A 7,500-nucleotide genomic window follows, 5' to 3' on the forward strand; every position below is an offset into this window, starting at 1 on the left:
GCTCTCATCTGGGAAGACCTGTAGAGCTACAGCCGTGATCTCTATTGGTCTCTCGATGAGGCCGCCATCGTATGATACGTGTGTGGTGGATCCTCTGTGTTGTTTCGGGAGCGTGTAATTTGAAATGATATCTACGATACTTTTTCCCACAATTCGCCCTACGCTTGGCAGCGCACTCACTAGCCAATCAGCGTCTATGGAGAGTAATGACGTCATTAGGCCAACCTCTTTCAGTCAAAGATAGTATACGAAAGATAGGTAAGACCGCATGGAATTAATAGAAATCGGCGTTCGTATATTGTTGCCAGATACCACCAGAATAACGCCATCTATTGGCGTAGTCCAGTGGTATACGTGACGTCATTAGAGCAGTTATGACGTCATGAGCTCTTCTGTCAGCACTTCCCGTAGTCCAATGGTAAATATTGCCATTACAGCAGCAATGATATCATGAGTTCGTGTTAAAATTATGTATTCTTCGTACGTTTTATGGATATAAACATCAGGTTTATGATGGGTATTTTTTTATCAATATATGTGAACTTTTATATGCAATATTACTTTAGGGAATTTTTCCAAACCATAAAATCAATATTCTTGGTGTGTTAATAACAGTGATTAGATCTTCTAAATCACTTTGAGAGAGAGAGAGGGAGAGAGGAGGGGGGGGGGGGTAGATAGATAGATAGAGGGAGAGAGAGAGAGATTATATTCATTTAATATTACCAGTGTTTTATCTTCCTAAATGAGACACTGAATCTCTAAAACTATTATAATAATACCTTTGTATCAATTTGGATAGTAAAATTCAAAGGTATGGATTTTCTTTATTATAATGAAAAGATTATACATATTAACAAATATGAGTGACATGCACGGGGCATAAAAAACGCATGCAAAAACAGTAACAATTATACTTGAACAAAAATAATTTTTAATCATGCACATGCAACAACAACAACAACAACGAAAACAATAAGAAAACAATAAATAATGAAATAGGAGCATGCAGTCCAATGAAACATAACATTAGAGAGAAAATAATAAGACAACAAAATAATAATAATTCAGCACAAAAGATGCAAACACAGTAGCCAAGGTATATAAATGAAAACGAGAAACAAACATTATGCTACATTTCATGTAAACATAAACCTGAAACTGCAAACAAAAAGCATAAAATGACATGCTAATTTTGTAATAGCAAGCACAAACACACACAAAGAAAAACCTAGCTCACAAAAACAGAAACAAAAAATGTTTTGTAGTACTTATTATTCAAATCATATATAATCAATACTATTAGCAAAATAATAATTACTAAAGTTCTGAACATTTTTGTCACAGTATAATTAACAGTAATTCTTAAGAGTAACTCAAATTCCCGAAATTCAGCTAATAATAAAAAATAAAAAAAATGAGTTGAAACAGCTATTTACTCAATCCCTACAAACAAGATTTTTTTCCGCAGAGATTCAGGTTGAAACCAATAAACCTACCACCAACAAACATATACTATATGACTATGAACTTAAAGTTTATATCTTTATGTAATATTTTACTTTCAATCCTGTACATTTCTATGCCAATATTTATTTTGAAAAAAGACATGGACAGTTTTGTATCATGATCAAAAGGAAAAATTGCACACAATGGTATGCATTATATTATGCAGACATGAAAGAAACAAATAAAATATGTAATTAGTATTTGGCACCAATATGTGTTAAGGACTAGAAACATGTTGGGGCAGAGCCTCTCAGATCCCTCTTCTAAATTTTAATCAGAACTTGGGGATTTGGTAGCAAATGAACAGATACAAATACTTGAGACTAATTAATATTAAACACCTGTGGATGTATTATGCAAAATCAATAACATTTATCAGTTACTATTATAGTGCAAATTATATCATCATTTTATTTATAATGTCACATAAAAGCAATAAAATTACTATACCATCTAATTTGTCCTCATTAGCAATTGCAGACTGGCCAGCCTCTCCCAATGAACCAATTCCTGAGGCCAAATACATTATAAAATTGCAACTCTTTATAACATTGTACTTAAAAATCACATAAACTACATTTCTCATATCTAAAAATGCATTAAAATATAATTCACAAGTTAATCCTACCGATACATTAAAATAAATATATATTTTTTTTATTTGTCTTACCTTCTAAATTTTGGTCAGGGCAAGCAGTGCTTAATAGTTTAGCTGATGAGGTGTTGCAATATTGAGAGGCAGAGAAATGGTGACTGCACACGCGGAAGCTTCTATTCAGCTGAATGTGTTTTTTTTTTCGTGGAGGCTTGGGATATGCAATATATTTAGCCATAACAGACACCTGAAATGTGCCACACGGGAACTGTAGCTTCAGCGGTTAGAATTTCGTCAAGTTAATTTAATACAATATCTCACTTGTCCACACTTTACAACATAACTAAGTAAAATACCTTTCTTTGTCTTTTGGAAATCTACGAAAATGATGTGAAGTATGTGTATCTTATCGCCTTTTGCATACAACACATGGATATGACTTCCCAACCATTATGATATGCGCGCTCTGAAGTTCGTCTGCTGTGCTGTCACGTTTTTTGTGAGAATGTAAACATATGACGTCATCGACGGTTGATTGTAGCGACATCTCTTAGTCGGACTACGTTATGACGTCATGGACTACTCAGAGGTCCCAGTTAGTATTATTACAGTTTTTGTCTTGGACTTACCCGTCTTACTTAATGGTCTTTGCTTTCAGTCTTCAGGAACATAGAACGCGTTCCCTGTTTTGTACTCTACAAAAGAAGCCTTTATGACGTCATTACTCTCCATAGACGCTGATTGGCTAGTGAGTGCGCTGCCAAGCGTAGGGAGAATTGATTCATGTAGTGAAATATATTCATGTAGTATTCATTTACATTTTATAGTAAACATTTTCTTAGGAAAAAAAAGTCTTTGCTTAGATATGCTTTTTTCTTCTTCATGCAGGGAAGATCATCCGCAACAAGAAGGTTTCATGGAAATTCTGGAGCAAAAAAGTGACTGACTTTTTCAACCACCTAGGAGTTACTAAAAGTTCTTTTGATATGATTATCAAGGAAATCGAAGGGGTATATGGGTCCAGACCTTCACGTACCAGCCTCAATTTAGGACCAAAGAAGGCCTTGTATATGACACTTTGGACATCAGAATTATATGCAGTATCAAAAAGAGTTACATTTGATTGTGTGCAAAAAATAATAGAAGTGCTGTGCAGAGAGTATATTAGATGGCCAACACACAAGGAAGCAGTGGAAAGGGAAAGAGACTTAGCATTTAGCTGGCCTGCCAGGGGTAATTGGTGCTGTGGATGGTTGCTGTGTGTATTAATTAAAGCCCCAGAAGCTGTACAATCTGACCTGGACAGTACAAATATAATGGCAGTGTGTGTGAGTGTGTTTTGAAATGTTTTATATATATAGTATATGTTTTTTACTCAAATGTTTTAAGTCCATATGTGACCTATAACTTTTTTTGTTTATTTAGCAACTTTGTCACAATAAAAGTATTTCCAATTACTTTAAATATCAGTTTAGTTTATCCTCACCTGTCCAGGACAATAAGACAACAAATACTTATTGCATATTTAATAAAACAAAGAGTTTATTTCATCCTAATACATTAAATTGCTGATTTATAAACTTAAATATATTCAAATTCTCATACACTGTAGCACTAAAAATAATGGATTTGTTATTATATAATATTTTCACAGAATCTAACTGAAAGATCTACAAACTTGACAATAGATATATAAAACATTAATGATATAAACATAAAATTAATACACTAGTCTCCTCTTGTGGAGGTGACAGCAACAAAAACTTTTGTTTTAAACACAAACACACACATGCACACACACGCATGCATGCACGCACGCCCACACACACACACATGCATATATATATATATATATATATATATATATATATATATATATATATATATATATATATATATATATATGGCTCCAGATCTTCAGCTAGTTTGTCAGCCTGTTCATTTCCATGGATACCCGAGTGTCCAGGTACCCATATCAGTTTGATTGATTTATTGGCACTATGCAATTTACGAATGATATTACCCTGTATTTCATTATAGGTGGTTTCTAGTGATTTAATGACTTTAATTGAACTTAACGAGTCTGAAAAAATGACTATTCTATCGTGGGTCGTCGATAGGGCAAAATCTAAAGCTTTATCTATTGCAAAAAGTTCGGCAAGAAAGATCGATGTATGATTCGGCAATCGAAATCTCAACTGACATTCAGTCGACCATACACCCGCTCCCACACACTCGTCTGTCTTGGACCCGTCGGTATATAAATGAAAAAAGGAAAGATGTTTAATTAGGATCTCTCTGAACCTCTGGCGTACCTCCACCTCCGACACCGTGGCTTTGGCTGATGGTAGCCAGTCTACAACAGTAGAAAAATTGGGTGTCTCCCACGGTGCTATATTTGATTGAACCAGGGTATCGATGGTAGAGAGATCTATACCGACTTTATCTGTGAGGTCATGGAGTCTATTGCCCAGCGGCTTCCCGCCGCGGTACTGGGGCCCTAACTGCCGGCGCAAAACATTCCTGTTTAGATGCTGGGGCTGCCTGGCTACCTTAGCGGTATAAGTCAGCGCAAGCTGGCCGCGTCTAAGACGGAGGGGAGGTACTCCCGACTCTACCTCTAGGCGCTCGGTGCGAGTGCACTTAAGGGCTCCAAGACAGACGCGTAAACAAGCATTCTGCACAACATTCAAACCTTTCAGAGTTGAGCTCATTGCCGAGCCATACACGATTGACCCATAATCTACTTTAGATCTAATCAGGGATTTATATAACATCAGTAAAGACTTTCTATCAGCTCCCCATTTGTGTCCAGAAATGCACTTTAATAAATTGAGTGCTTTTTGACATTTATTCTTTAACTGACCAATGTGGTCTTTCCAATTTAATCTACTATCAAAGAGTAGTCCAAGAAATCTAGCTGAATTTTGAATAGGTATTGGATGGTTGTCTAGAGTTAGCCTGATGTTGGGCTTTCTCCTATGTGTAAAAACCACGCCAATACTTTTTCTAATGGAAAACTTAAAACCCCACTGGAGGCCCCAGTTATGAATCATATCCAGTGCCAATTGGATCTGATTTGCCGAGAACTCTGCATTATTGCTGGAGTGCCATAATACACAATCATCGGCGTACAGTGAGTATTTAAGATTCCGAGGAGGAGATGGTAAAATGTCATTTATCATACATAAAAATAATGTGGGAGACAAGACACTTCCTTGTGGGACCCCGTTTGCCTGGACAAAAATGTCCGAGAAAGTGACGTCAGAAAATAATTTGACAGAAAACGTTCTGTCAGAAATGAAATTTTGGATAAAACAAGGCAAGTTTCCACGTAATCCGAAAGTATAAAGTTTTCTGAGTAGGCCATGTCGCCAAGTCATGTCGTAGGCTTTTTCTATGTCTAAAAATACTGATATCAAAAAATGCTTTTTGGCAAATGCCTCATGAATGTGACTTTCCAGTTTTACTAGCTGATCGAGAGTTTGGCGTCCCTTTCGGAAGCCGCACTGCTCGTCAACTAGTAAATTTCTGGTATTTAAAAAATGCAATAGCCTACTATTAACAATTCTTTCCATGACCTTGCATAAGCAACTTGTCAACGCAATTGGGCGGTAAGAGATGGCGGATCTGGGATATCCCCCTCCTTTCAATATGGGAATGATGTGGGCGAAGTGCCATGAATTTGGAAAAGTCTGGCTTTTCCAAATATCATTGTACACTTCTAGCAACTTAATCATGTCATCATGATTAAGATGCTTTATCATCTCATATCGAATCTCATCGGGGCCTGGGGATGTTCCTCTACAGGCTTCTAGGGCTCGGATCGAAACACGGCCTCACAGGGGTAATATGGGCCTCTTTCCAGGGAGGGAGCATGTGGTAGGCCCTCCTTCCAGGGAGGGAGTGAGTAGTAGGCCCTCCAGGGCAGCGCCATCTCTTGGCGCTTCCTCCCCTCGTGGCGATCAAGGGGGATCTCGCTTATTCTTCCCTGGAGGGATGGCTGGGGCGAAGCACATCACTACAACGGGTCACGCAGAGCAACTCCCACAGGATTGCTTAAGCAGCAAGAATCAGGTCACACGGACTCGGAGACTACTTCAAGTCTAGAGGTTCCAGCGGAAGACACACACCTCCAGGAAGACTTAGAAACGCGATCTTCTGAGTCACTTCAACACACAGCATCAACCATGCCGAATTTGTCCGAGTTAACTGCTCAACTTCAGAGTGTTCTTGCTCGTGTGGCTGTCCTCGAGGAGGAGAATGCGACTCTACGACGAACCCAGCCAACATATCAAGCACCACTTAGCGAGATCAGTCATTCTGCCCCATCTATTGAAGAACCACCGCATCTTGCATCTTTAAGAGCTCCCCCTGGCCAGCCAGTATCATCCATTGTCAACCAGGGGATCTGTCAACAGCCACAACCTCAGTATCCTGCCCAACATATCCATGAAAGACCTGCAGTTAGTTTCCGCCCTCCAGAGCATCATGCAGTGCCTCCAGCAATACACGGCCGTGATGAGATTCCTGTGTTCTATGGAGAAACGCCAGCATCACAAGCATTGCAGCGCAACCGAGAGGTGGAATCCTGGATAGCTACCATCGAGATGCTGACGCGCCCTGCTACAGATGAAGCTTTCATCCACATGGCAAGGGGAAGATCACGCGGCTATGCGCAGATGGTACTTCTTGGGCCTGCATTCAAGGACATTACGACGTGACCACTCGCTGCCAACCACCTTTACTGTAGTGGGTTCGTGGGGCACTCACCCTCCTACAGGAGCTGTAGAGGAGCCTTCTGCAGCAGGAAGGCGTGGAAGGGCAAGAGGGAAAACTGGGCCGGCATAAAGGCAACTGACTGAAACGCTAAAATCTTTACTTTACGTTTATTTGTCAAGCACAAGCTACTACATGTATAAAACAAACAAGGTATCACGGAACAGGCATGTAGTAGAATAAAAACTTACGCTAGAACTAGAACACGAGAAACACACTCCTGCCCAACCCAAGCACACAACCTTCCGCCTTGAAACCTCCGCAACTCAAAGATGGCGGTCTTGGAGACCCCGACATGACAGGGGGTTGCCAACTAGGAATTTGTATTTTACAGGTCGTTTGTGCTTGGATTGGGTGCTCCTTCTCCTCCTTTCCACAGCCTAAAATTACTCCTGGAGGTGGGGCGTTTGACAAAGCGCCCCGAAGGGCGTCGCCAAAGGGCGTGGCGGGGGAGTACAAAAAAAAAGGGAAAGAAGAGGGACGCGAGGCACCCGTCACCCGTTCGCGTAAAAATTACGTTACTCTACAGCCCCTCCCCGGGGAACAGAAAACGCCACACCTCCAGAAGTGCCAGTACCCAACTAAAATGTTATGAAAAACTAAATATAAAATAAAAT

At 39.5% G+C, this 7,500-nt stretch overlaps 2 long non-coding RNA genes across 2 annotated transcripts in view; both read right to left on the reverse strand.

The window, feature by feature from the left end:
- LOC147467425 (uncharacterized) overlaps positions 1–226 on the reverse strand; it is a 1,492-nt gene extending 1,266 nt beyond the window's left edge. The window contains exon 1 of the long non-coding RNA XR_015190594.1: positions 1–226. This exon is cut by the window's left edge and continues 77 nt beyond it. This is a non-coding gene — a long non-coding RNA (uncharacterized LOC147467425).
- Positions 227–1,797: 1,571 nt separating this feature from the next.
- LOC122256985 (uncharacterized) lies at positions 1,798–2,728 on the reverse strand. The gene is made up of 3 exons (XR_006223558.2): positions 2,461–2,728; positions 2,180–2,351; positions 1,798–2,019 (listed from the first exon to the last, which is right to left on the reverse strand). It is a non-coding gene; the product is annotated as an uncharacterized LOC122256985 (long non-coding RNA).
- Positions 2,729–7,500: the final 4,772 nt, after the last annotated feature.

The sequence above is a fragment of the Penaeus japonicus genome, unplaced genomic scaffold, assembly GCF_977035675.1.
Source record: "Penaeus japonicus unplaced genomic scaffold, GWHDUDI00000001_assembly GWHDUDI00000036, whole genome shotgun sequence".
Taxonomy (NCBI): domain Eukaryota; kingdom Metazoa; phylum Arthropoda; class Malacostraca; order Decapoda; family Penaeidae; genus Penaeus; species Penaeus japonicus.